Below are 13642 nucleotides of genomic sequence, written 5' to 3'. Positions count from 1 at the left end.
GAGCGTGAGCGAGAGAGAGAGGGGCCGCTGGAGCCGCGCTCTGCCCTCCCGGAGACGGGGACGGGAACGGAGGACCGGATCTGCCGGTGACATGCGGAAACGAAACTCCAGAGACTCCACAACCGGGAAGGTTGTAAAGTAGGTGTTTATTCAGCGCTGGGCAGCACGGGGGGGTCGCCCCACCACAATCGTGCGCGCCCAATGCAGCGGCCTTCTCAAATATATATAGTTCTTAATTACATAATCATAAGATTTCCCAATACGCCTATACATATGCATAACCTGTCCCCACTTCGTATTCAAATTAGCTCTAAGAAGTCATTTCCATAAACTCCTCCCAACTGCGCTTGCGCAATGCCTCCTGGTGGTGGTCACTGAGGGTCGTGACCACCAAGGCTGATGATTCCTCTTCATCACCGCAAGTAACTCTTTGTCCTTGCGCAGACTCAGTTCTTCTTTGGTCTTTGTCCAGACCGCAGGGTTGGTTTCAGCCGCTTTTCAAGGCATACTCTTATTCGTTATCAGGAGCTGTCCTTGGCAATCTCAAGACTTCTTGCTTTTTATCAGGCCTGTCCTTTAGGTTATGAATCACTGCTAGTCAATCAGTGCACAATGTGTTATTGTCTCTATCACATACCCCTGACTCACCGGGCAGACCCTCCTCTTGGGGAAGTCTGCTGCCCCCCTGGGCCCGGGTTAAGGACGTCACTAGGAAACTTCCCGGCCTGGTACGGCCCTCGGACTATTGCCCAGCGCTGCTCTTCCCTGTGGGTGGCCACGAAGCCACAATGCGTAGTCCGAGGGCAATCCGGAGAGACTTCAGGGCCTTGGGATGGGTGGTAAGGGAATCTGGAGCGCTGGCTATTTTTCCTCTCTCCTTCCAGTTATGCGCAGCGACACTGGAAGGAACAGGCGGACCTGGTCTCTTAATACATGGCTCCGTGGCTGCTGTCACCACCACAATTTTCGTTTTTTTGCACAAATAGGGTGGCCTCCATGGTGCCAGGCCTGCTGGGGTCAGATGGGATTGAGCTTTCTGAAATGGGGAAGAGGGTCTTTGCTCAGGAGCCAGTGGGGTTCATTGGCAGAGCTTTAAACTAGACTTGAAGGGGTCAGGGATAGGATCAGGCTTGCCCGTGACAAGCTGCGGGAACATGCTAAGGTCAGGGGGACGGGGCGCCAGCGAGGACCCTCAGCCTGTAGGTCTGAGACGTGCTGGGTGCAGCAGACTCGCAGTCTTATGGAGATGAGCCAGGGGCTTCTGACGGAACAGAAGCCAACAGGGAAACATCAGTGAAATCACAGTATCATAGAAACATTTGGGTTGGAAGGGACCTTTAGAGGTTGTTGAGTCCAACCCCCTGCAATAAGCAGGGATGGGGCATCTGGGAAGATTATGTTTTTTGATGATGAGGGTGGGGAGACACTGGCCCAGGTTGCCCAAAGAGGTGGGAGATGGCCCATACCTGGAAACATTCCAGGTCAGGTTGGATGGGGCTCTGAGCAACCAGATCCAATTGAAGACGACCCAGACCATTCTATGATTAACTACCGCTTGGAAAAAACATACAAAGGAAAACTGAGTTAGAAGCAGGTTAGGCTGATTCACACAGAGACTGGAGACGCAAAGAGTAAGGAAGACCCTCCCATTGAGTCATGAGGTTCAGAGTGGATCCCCTTGCCTTCTAAACTCCTTAAGGAGCCCCGGTCTCACACTTGGAGAACAGCTTATGTCTAACGGAATTATCTATACAATGTTTGCAATAATATTGAGTAGCTGCATGGATTAGTAATGTCTCATTAGTACTAATTCAGCACGCTCTCAGTCACTTACTGAGGATCTGCCGCAGCTAAGGCATCTCTCCGCCGTGGGTGAGGAAGGCTCTCAGTCTCAGGTAAGGAATCTCTAACCTTGAGAGTCGCCCCTGCCCACGGGGAGAGTCGCCTGGCGTGCAGTGCAGCTGCCATTCAGGGAGAGGTCAAATTGGGCTCCTCCTGACGGTGATATTTATCGAGGGGAGTAGTTGGCTGCTAGGCGATAGCACAGACGAGAGAGATGTCTTTTGTTTAGCTCGGGTATCTCCTTCTGTACTTTGGTTACCTTGCATTTTTAGGGTTTGAAACCACCTTTAGTTCTTGAAGCAAGCAAACAAATAAACTTCTCCTGTACAACAGAATTTTACATTGTGTAACAGAAAGGAGTGTCCTTTTCTATATCCAGTTCACCAATGCCACTTATCACACTCTGCAGCGTGGACCGATAGGATTCCCCAGCTCCTGTGTTGTTTATAAACAGGATTGGACTAGGTGTCACATCAGGGCTTCCTTTCCCATTTGTCCCTGCTGTGACTTCAGCATCTGGAGCAACAGAATCACCATCTTCCAGCTTGTGGATCTCCTCATTTGTCACTTCTAAGGTTTCATCAGATAGAGAGGCAACCTGGATGACCAACTGGGCAAAAGTAGTCACTTTCAGTCTTTTAAACAGCTCATCCTTTTTATACCTGTAATTTCTTTTGATCTCTTCCAACCTCTCGGTGTATTTTGTCAAACTGTTTCCAGTATCAAGGCGGGTTTTTATATGTTGGTATCTGGGATTCTGAGGGATGTGTCTGGTTAAATACTCCGGGTCCCCGACACTCCTCCTGCTCGGCATCTTAACACCGCAAACACCCAACCGCGCCGCTATTCTCCCTCACTCCTGCTGGTGAGTTACTGTTACAGCCCCTTAGCGTGGGCTGTAGCCAAGTGAGATTCTGTAAGTAAAGAATTCCTGGATTGTTTCATTCAATTCGGTCATATTAGACTGCTTGCCCTCACTATCCCTCGGCAGCACTTTCACAGCCCGACCAACACTGGGGCTCTGCGCTTTCCTTGCACCGTAACGCTCCCAACACTCTCTCCCACACTCGCCAGAGCCCCGCTCCAAAACGGAAAACATCCAGCGACTGCTCCTACACAAAAGGAGCAAGGATGGAAAGCTGTTCCTGCCTTCACCATCCCGTAGCAGCGCTCTGACAGGCAGCTAATGGCAGCGTGGGCTGAGGCTGAGGTCCCCAGCAGCACGGGTGGCCCAGAGGAGAGAGGTGTCTGCTGCGGATGGAGCGATGCACTTCACTCGTAGAGAGAAGCAGCGACACGTTTATTGATACAAAACAGGGATTTAACAAAGTTTGAGAGTAAATGCGACAGTGCTTTAGCAGGATTCGATGGCAAGGTACACTTGGTTATTTCCTGCATGGAGGACAGGGTCAGGCAGAACTGCCAGGGAGACCCTCCTGTTGGGCTGAGGTTCGGAAAGGAGCCCCTTGCTTTCTAACCTCCTTCTCAGAGAGGAGTCTGGGTGCGGCTGGATCCAATCCTGGTCCCAGACTGGGTCAACGGTTTATGTCTAAGGGATTATATATGTGCAATCGATCCTTTCTATCACTTAGCTAAGATTTCACAGTTTCGCGTGCTATTAGTCACTGACCGAGGATCTGTTGCGGCAAAGAATCTGTGAAGCTCGAGGAGTAACCTTGAGAGGCGTCCCCGCTCATGGGGAGATCCTGGCGTGCAGGGGAGCTCAAAGGGCTCTTGGGCTGTTCGCTGTTGATGTGGGTGAGATGATTGACCTATAGTCATATCTGCATATTGGCCACAGTACCAGCACTGCTCAAGTTAGCCCTTGGCTACTGTGGTGTTATGTGTTTCCCCGAAACCACATCGAGCCGGGGGCAGCCATCACATGTACACGTGCCCATTGTGACCACCACAGGTGTTAGTGCTTGGGCAGGGTCACGGGAGATAAAGGTCAGGTTGGAAGGCGGGGAGGGGGAGCACACCATCACAGTGTCAAGGAAGCGATGTTGGTGCAATACCGTTCCCTCCTCGACATATCTTTTCCAGCCAGGTGTCCCTGGAGCTGTGGGATTCTCATACAGAACTCACACCCTAACCTAACGCTAATGGGCGGGTTGGATGGATCCAGGAACAGAGACCTATTGGCAAAACAGAAGGAAGCTTCCTTGGAGGAGTCTTGGTAGCTACCTGTGATATCAGGTCCCTCAACTAGAGTTCAAAAGTCTGTGGGAGATCCCTGGGAGGAGTCATGGGTTTGTCGCAGGGTAAAAAGCTTTGCCTAAAAGAGAAAAAACATTTCCCAATGAGAAAAAACCATCACAGTTATCTCCCTTTGGAGAGTCTGGAGGTCCTACCAGGGATCTGAGGACCCTAAAATACATGACAAAAGACAACACCAGAAGCCTGGAAGGAGCCTCGGGTGAAACCCAGAGGATGGAACATTGTCCAATGAGAAAAATCATCTCAGGTATCTTCCCTGCAGGAGTCTGGGATTGGTACCCAGGATTACAGAGTCATAAACCAAAGGATAAACTGTGTGGGAGATGCCTAGGAGGAGTCTAAGGTGCATCCCGCAGGACGGACAATATTCCAAGGAGAAAAATCATCTCGGGTATCTTCCCTGGAGGAGTCTGGGGTGGCTACCTGGGATCACATGGCCCTAAACCCCAGGAAGAAAACACTCAGGAACAGAGCTGGGAGGAGTCTCGGGTGCATCCCGCAGGATGGAGCATTGCCCAAGGACGAAAATCATCTTGGGTATCTTCCCTAGAGGAGTCTGGGGTTGCTACCAGGGATTACAGGGCCCCAAACAACAGGAAAAATGTCTCAGGGAGACGCCAGGGAAGAATCTCAGATACATCCCAGAGGAAGGAGCATTGCCCAAGGAGAAAAATCATCTCGACTATTTTCCCTGGAGGAGTCTGGGGTTGCGACCTGGGATAACAGGGCCCCAAACCACTGGAGAAAAGGCTGCGGGAGATGCCTGGGAAGAATCTCGGATGCATCCCAGAGGATGGAACATTTTCTAAAGAGAAAATTCATCTCGGGTATCTTCCCTGGAGGAGTCTGGGGTTGCTACTCAGGATTACAGGGCCCTAAACCACAGGAAAAATATCTGCGGGAGACGACTGGGAAGAATCTCTGGTGCATCCCAGAGGATGGAGCATTGCCCAAGGAGAAAAATCATCTAGGTATCTTCCCTAGAGGAGTCTGGGGTTGCCACCTGGGATCACAGGGCCCTAAAGCACCGGAAAAAAGACTGAGGGACATACCTGTGAGGAATCTCCGGTGAATACCAGAGGATGGAGCATTGCCCAAGGAGAAAAATCATCTCGGGTATCTTCCCTGGAGGAGTCTGGGGTTGCTACCTGGGATCACAGGGCCACAAACCCCAGTAAGAAAACACTCAGAAACAGAGCTGGGAGGAGTCTCGGGTGCATCCCGAAGGATGGACAATAGTCCAAGGATAAAAATCATCTTGGGTATCTTCCCTGGAGTTGTCTGGGGTTGCTACCCGGGATCACAGGGCCCTAAAGCATTGGAGAAAACTCTCCGGGAGATGCCTGGGAGGAGTTCTGGGTAGATCCTGCAGGATGGACCACTGTCAAGAGAGAAATATCATCTCGGGTATCTTCCCTGGAGGAGTCTGGGGTTGCTACCTGGGATGACTGGCATCTAAACCACCGGAAAAATGTCTCAGGGACATAGCTGAGATAAGTCTCAGATGCATCCCAGACGATGGAGCATTATCCAAGGAGAAAAATCATCTCGGGTATCTTCCCTGGAGGAGTCTGGGGTTGCTACCTGGGATCACAGGGCCCTAAACCCCAGGAAGAAAACACTCAGAAACAGAACTGGGAGGAGTCTCGGGTGCATCCAGCAGGATGGAGAATTGTACCAAAGAGAAAAATCATCTCGGGTATCTTCCCTGGAGGAGTCTGGGGTTGCTACCCGGGATCACAGGGCCCTAAAGCATTGGAGAAACCTCTGCGGGAGACGCCGGGGAAGAGTTCTGGGTAGATCCGGCAGGATGGACCACTGTCAAGAGAGAAATATCATCTTGGGTATCTTCCCTGGACGAGTCTGGGGTTGCTACCCGGGATCACAGGGCCCTAAAGCATTGGAGAAACCTCTGCGGGAGACGCCTGGGAAGAGTTCTGGGTAGATCCCGCAGGATGGACCACTGTCAAGAGAGAAATATCATCTCGGGTATCTTCCCTGGAGGAGTCTGGGGTTGCTACCTGGGAACACAGGACCCTATATCACCGGAAAAAAGACTCAGGGACATACCTGCGAGGAGTCTCCGGTGAATCCCAGAGGATGGAGCATTGCCCAAGGAGAAAAATCATCTCGGGTATCTTCACTGGAGGAGTCTGGGGTTGCTACCTGGGATAACAGGGCCCCAAACCACTGGAGAAAAGGCTGCGGGAGATGCCTGGGAAGAATCTCAGATGAATCCCAGAGGATGGAACATTTTCTAAGGAGAAAATTCATCTCGGGTATCTTCCCTGGAGGAGTCTGGGGTTGCTACCTGGGAAGACAGGACCCTAAACCACCGGATAAATGTCTCAGGGACATAGCTGCGATATGTCTCGGATGCATCCCAAAGGATGGAGCATTGCCCAAGGAGGAAAATCATCTCAGGTATCTTCCCTGGAGGAGTCTGGGGTTGCTACCCGAGAAGACAGGACCATAAATCACCGGAATAAAGACTCAGGGACATAGCTGGGATAAGTCTCGGATGCATCCCAGAGGATGGAGCATTTTCTAAAGAGAAAAATCATCTCGGGTATCTTTCCTGGAGGAGTCTGGGGTTGCTACCTGGGATCACAGGGCCCTAAACCCCAGGAAGAAAACACTCAGAAAGAGAGCTGGGAGGAGTCTCGGGTGCATCCCGAAGGATGGACAATAGTCCAAGGATAAAAATCATCTCGGGTATCTTCCCTGGAGGAGTCTGGGGTTGCTACCCGGGATCACAGGGCCCTAAAGCATTGGAGAAAACTCTGCGGGAGATGCCTGGGAGGAGTTCTGGGTAGAACCCGCAGGATGGACCACAGTCAAGAGAGAAATATCATCTCGGGTATCTTCCCTGGAGGAGTCTGGGGTTGCTACCTGGGATGACAGGTATCTAAATCACCGGAAAAATGTCTCAGGGACATAGCTGCGATAAGTCTCGGATGCATCCCAGACGATGGAGCATTATCCAAGGAGAAAAATCATCTCGGGTACCTTCCGTGGAGGAGTCTGGGGTTGCTACCCGTGATCACAGGACCCTAAACCACCGGAAAAATGTCTCAGGGACATAGCTGCGATATGTCTCAGATGCATCCCAGGGGATGGAGCATTGCCCAAGGAGAAAAATCATCTCGGGTATCTTCCCTGGAGGAGTCTGGGGTTGCTACCCGGGATGACAGGACCCTAAATCACCGGAATAAAGACTCAGGGACATAGCTGGGATAAGTCTCGGATGCATCCCAGAGGATGGAGCATTTTCTAAAGAGAAAAATCATCTCGGGTATCTTCCCTGGAGGAGTCTGGGGTTGCTACCTCGGATAACAGGGCCCCAAACCACTGGAGAAAAGGCTGCGGGAGATGCCTGGGAAGAATCTCAGATGCATCCCAGAGGATGGAACATTTTCTAAGGAGAAAATTCTTCCCGGGTATCTTCCCTGGAGGAGTCTGGGGTTGCTACCCGGGATCACAGGGCCCTAAAGCATTGGAGAAACCTCTGCGGGAGACGCCTGGGAAGAGTTCTGGGTAGATCCCGCAGGATGGACCACTGTCAAGAGAGAAATATCATCATGGGTATCTTCCCTGGAGGAGTCTGGGGTTGCTACCCGGGATGACAGGACCCTAAACCACCGGAAAAAAGACTGAGGGACATACCTGCGAGGAGTCTCCAGTGAATCCCAGAGGATGCAGCGCTGTCCAAGGAGAAAAATCATCTCAGGTATCTTCCCTGGAGGAGTCTGGGGTTGCTACCCAGGATTACAGGGCCCCAAACCACAGGAAAAATATCTGCGGGAGACGACTGGGAAGAATCTCTGGTGCATCCCAGAGGATGGAGCATTGCCCAAGGAGAAAAATCATCTCGGGTATCTTCCCTGGAGGAGTCTGGGGTTGCCACCTGGGATCACAGGGCCCTAAACCACCAGAAAAAAGACTCAGGGACATACCTGTGAGGAATCTCCGGTGAATCCCAGAGGATGGAGCATTGCCCAAGGAGAAAAATCATCTCGGGTATCTTCCCTGGAGGAGTCTGGGGTTGCTACCTGGGATCACAGGGCCCTAAACGCCAGGAAGAAAACACTCAGAAACAGAGCTGGGAGGAGTCTCGTGTGCATTCCAAAGGATGGACAATAGTCCAAGGATAAAAATCATCTCGGGTATCTTCCCTGGAGGAGTCTGGGGTTGCTACCCGGGATCACAGGGCCCTAAAGCATTGGAGACAACTCTGCGGGAGATGCCTGAGAGGAGTTCTGGGTAGATCCCGCAGGATGGACCACTGTCAAGAGAGAAATATCATCTTGGGTATCTTCCCTGGAGCAGTCTGGGGTTGCTACCTGGGATGACAGGACCCTAAACCACCGGAAAAAAGACTGAGGGACATACCTGTGAGGAACCTCCGGTGAATTCCAGAGGATGGAGCATTGCCCAAGGAGAAAAATCACCTCGGGTATCTTCCCTGGAGGAGTCTGGGGTTGCTACCCAGGATTACAGTGCGCCAAACCACAGGAAAAATATCTGCGGGAGATGCCTGGGAGAAATCTCAGGTGCATCCCAGAGGATGGAGCATTGCCCAAGGAGAAAAATCATCTCGGGTATCTTCCCTGGAGGAGTCTGGGGTTGCTACCTGGGATTTCAGATACCTAAACCACTAGAGAAAAGTCTGCGGGAGACAACTGGGAGGAGTCAGGGGTACATCCCAGAGGATGGAGCATATTCTAAAGAGAAAAATCATCTCGGGTATCTTCCCTGGAGGAGTCTGGGGTTGCTACCTGGGATAACAGGGCCCCAAACCACTGGAGAAAAGTCTGCGGGAGATGCCTGGGAAGAATCTCAGATGCATCCCAGAGGATGGAACATTTTCTAAGGAGAAAATTCTTCCCGGGTATCTTCCCTGGAGGAGTCTGGGGTTGCTACCCGGGATCACAGGGCCCTAAAACATTGGAGAAACGTCTGCGGGAGACGCCTGGGAAGAGTTCTGGGTAGATCCCGCAGGATGGACCACTGTCAAGAGAGAAATATCATCTTGGGTATCTTCCCTGGAGGAGTCTGGGGTTGCTACCCGGGATGACAGGACCCTAAACCACCGGAAAAAAGACTCAGGGACATACCTGCGAGGAGTCTCCGGTGAATCCCAGAGGATGCAGCGCTGTCCAAGGAGAAAAATCACCTCGGGTATCTTCCCTGGAGGAGTCTGGGGTTGCTAAGCAGGATTACAGGGCCCCAAACCACAGGAAAAATATCTGCGGGAGACGACTGGGAGGAATCTCAGGTGCATCCCAGAGGATGGAGCATTGCCCAAGGAGAAAAATCATCTCGGGTATCTTCCCTGGAGGAGTCTGGGGTTGCTACCCGGGAACACAGTACCCTAAATCACCGGAATAAAGACTCAGGGACATAGCTGGGATACGTCTCGGATGCATCCCAGAGGATGGAGCATTTTCTAAAGAGAAAAATCATCTCGGGTATCTTCCCTGGAGGATTCTGGGGTTGCTACCTGGGATCACAGGGCCCTAAACCCCAGGAAGAAAACACTCAGAAAAAGAGCTGGGAGGAGTCTCGGGTGCATCCAGCAGGATGGAGAATTGTCCAAGGAGAAAAATCATCTCGGATATCTTCCCTGGAGAAGTCTGGTCTTGCTATCCAGGATTATAGGGCCCCAAACCACAGGAAAAATGTCTGCAGGAGACGACTGGGAGGAATCTCAGGTGCATCCCAGGGGATGGAGTACTGCCAAAGGAGGAAAATCATCTCAAGTATCTTCCCTGGAGCAGTCTGGGGTTGCTACCTGGGATGACAGGACCCTAAACCACCGGAAAAAAGACTGAGGGACATACCTGTGAGGAACCTCCGGTGAATTCCAGAGGATGGAGCATTGCCCAAGGAGAAAAATCATCTCGGGTATCTTCCCTGGAGGAGTCTGGGGTTGCTACCCAGGATTACAGGGCCCCAAACCACAGGAAAAATATCTGCGGGAGATGCCTGGGAGAAATCTCAGGTGCATCCCAGAGGATGGTGCATTGTCCAAAGAGAAAAATCATCTCGGTTATCTTCCCTGGAGGAGTCTGGGGTTGCTACCTGGGATTTCAGATACCTAAACCACTAGAGAAAAGTCTGCGGGAGACACCTGGGAGGAGTCAGGGGTACATCCCAGAGGATGGAGCATATTCTAAAGAGAAAAATCATCTCGGGTATCTTCCCTGGAAGAGTCTGGGGTTGCTACCTGGGATAACAGGACCCTAAACCACCGGAAAAATGTCTCAGGGACATAGCTGCGATATGTCTCAGATGCATCCCAGGGGATGGAGCATTGTCAAAGGAGAAAAATCATCTCGGGTATCTTCCCTGGAGGAGTCTGGGGTTGCTACCCGGGATGACAGGACCCTAAATCACCGGAATAAAGACTCAGGGACATAGCTGGGATAAGTCTCGGATGCATCCCAGAGGATGGAGCATTTTCTAAAGAGAAAAATCATCTCGGGTATCTTCCCTGGAGGAGTCTGGGATTGCTACCTGGGATAACAGGGCCCCAAACCACTGGAGAAAAGGCTGCGGGAGATGCCTGGGAAGAATCTCAGATGCATCCCAGAGGATGGAACATTTTCTAAGGAGAAAATTCTTCCCGGGTATCTTCCCTGGAGGAGTCTGGGGTTGCTACCCGGGATCACAGGGCCCTAAAGCATTGGAGAAACCTCTGCGGGAGACGCCTGGGAAGAGTTCTGGGTAGATCCCGCAGGATGGACCACTGTCAAGAGAGAAATATCATCATGGGTATCTTCCCTGGAGGAGTCTGGGGTTGCTACCCGGGATGACAGGACCCTAAACCACCGGAAAAAAGACTGAGGGACATACCTGCGAGGAGTCTCCAGTGAATCCCAGAGGATGCAGCGCTGTCCAAGGAGAAAAATCATTTCAGGTATCTTCCCTGGAGGAGTCTGGGGTTGCTACCCAGGATTACAGGGCCCCAAACCACAGGAAAAATATCTGCGGGAGACGACTGGGAAGAATCTCTGGTGCATCCCAGAGGATGGAGCATTGCCCAAGGAGAAAAATCATCTCGGGTATCTTCCCTGGAGGAGTCTGGGGTTGCTACCTGGGATCACAGGGCCCTAAACCACCGGAATAAAGACTCAGGGACATAGCTGGGATACGTCTCGGATGCATCCCAGAGGACGGAGCATTTTCTAAAGAGAAAAATCATCTCGGGTATCTTCCCTGGAGGAGTCTGGGGTTGCTACCCGGGATCACAGCGCCCTAAACCACCGGAAATAAGACTCGGTGACATACCTGCGAGCAGTCTCGGGTGCATCCCGCAGGATGGAGCATTGTCAAAGGAGAAAAATCATCTTCGGTATCTTTCCTGGAGGAGTCTGGAGTTGCTACCTGGGATGACAGGACCCTAAACCACCGGAAAAAAGACTGAGGGACATACCTGTGAGGAACCTCCGGTGAATTCCAGAGGATCGAGCATTGCCCAAGGAGAAAAATCATCTCAGGTATCTTCCCTGGAGGAGTCTGGAGTTGCTACCCAGGATTACAGTGCGCCAAACCACAGGAAAAATATCTGAGGGAGATGCCTGGGAGAAATCTCAGGTGCATCCCAGAGGATGGTGCATTGTCCAAGGAGAAAAATCATCTCGGGTATCTTCCCTGGAGGAGTCTGGGGTTGCTACCTGGGATTTCAGATACCTAAACCACTAGAGAAAAGTCTGCGGGAGACACCTGGGAGGAGTCAGGGGTACATCCCAGAGGATGGAGCATATTCTAAAGAGAAAAATCATCTCGGGTATCTTCCCTGGAGGAGTCTGGGGTTGCTACCTGGGATAACAGGGCCCCAAACCACTGGAGAAAAGGCTGCGGGAGATGCCTGGGAAGAATCTCAGATGCATCTCAGAGGATGGAACATTTTCTAAGGAGAAAATTCATCTCGGGTATCTTCCCTGGAGGAGTCTGGGGTTGCTACCTGGGATGACAGGACCCTAAAGCACCGGAAAAATGTCTCAGGGACATAGCTGCGATATGTCTCGGATGCATCCCAGAGGATGGAGCATTGCCCAAGGAGGAAAATCATCTCAGGTATGTTCCCAGAGGAGTCTGGTGTTGCTACCCGAAATGACAGTACCCTAAATCACCGGAATAAAGACTCAGGGACATAGCTGGGATACGTCTCGGATGCATCCCAGAGGATGGAGCATTTTCTAAAGAGAAAAATCATCTCGGGTATCTTCCCTGGAGGAGTCTGGGGTTGCTACCTGGGATCACAGGGCCCTAAACCCCAGGAACAAAACACTCAGAAAAAGAGCTGGGAGGAGTCTCGGGTGGATCCAGCAGGATGGAGAATTGTCCAAGGAGAAAAATCATCTCGGATATCTTCCCTGGAGAAGTCTGGTCTTGCTATTCAGGATTATACGGCCCCAAACCACAGGAAAAATGTCTGCAGGAGACGACTGGGAGGAATCTCAGGTGCATCCCAGGGGATGGAGTACTGCCAAAGGAGGAAAATCATCTCAAGTATCTTCCCTGGAGCAGTCTGGGGTTGCTACCTGGGATGACAGGACCCTAAACCACCGGAAAAAAGAATGAGGGACATACATGTGAGGAACCTCCGGTGAATTCCAGAGGATGGAGCATTGCCCAAGGAGAAAAATCATCTCGGGTATCTTCCCTGGAGGAGTCTGGGGTTGCCACCTGGGATCACAGGGCCCTAAACCACCAGAAAAAAGACTGAGGGACATACCTGTGAGGAATGTCCGGTGAATCCCAGAGGATGGAGCATTGCCCAAGGAGAAAAATCATCTCGGGTGTCTTCCCTGGAGGAGTCTGGGGTTGCTACCTGGGATGACAGGACCCTAAACCACCGGAAAAATGTCTCAGGGACATAGCTGCGATATGTCTCAGATGCATCCCAGAGGATGGAGCATTGCCCAAGGAGGAAAATCATCTCAGGTATCTTCCCTGGAGGAGTCTGGGGTTGCTACCCGAGATGACAGGACCCTAAATCACCGGAATAAAGACTCAGGGACATAGCTGTGATAAGTCTCAGATGCATCCCAGAGGATGGAGCATTTTCTAAAGAGAAAAATCATCTCGGGTATCTTCCCTGGAGGAGTCTGGGGTTGCTACCCGGGATGACAGGACCCTAAACCACCGGAAAAATGTCTCAGGGACATAGCTGCGATAAGTCTCGTATGCATCCCAGAGGATGGAGAATTATCCAAGGAGAAAAATCATCTTGGGTACCTTCCCTGGAGGAGTCTGGGGTTGCTACCCGGGATCACAGCGCCCTAAACTACCGGAAATAAGACTCGGTGACATACCTGCGAGCAGTCTCGGGTGCATCCCACAGGATGGAGCATTGTCAAAGGAGAAAAATCATCTTCAGTATCTTTCCTGGAGGAGTCTGGAGTTGCTACCTGGGATCACAGGGCCCTAAACCCCAGGAAGAAAACACTCAGAAACAGAGCTGGCAGGAGTGTCAGGTGCATCCCAGAGGATGGAAAATTGTCCAAGGAGAGAAATCATCTCGGATATCTTCCCTGGAGAAGTCTGGTCTTGCTATCCAGGATTATAGGGC

Source organism: Vanellus vanellus (assembly GCF_965231255.1).
Source record: "Vanellus vanellus genome assembly, contig: HAP1_SCAFFOLD_645, whole genome shotgun sequence".
Lineage (NCBI taxonomy): Eukaryota > Metazoa > Chordata > Aves > Charadriiformes > Charadriidae > Vanellus > Vanellus vanellus.
Note: the sequence above shows the minus strand (reverse complement) of the source record.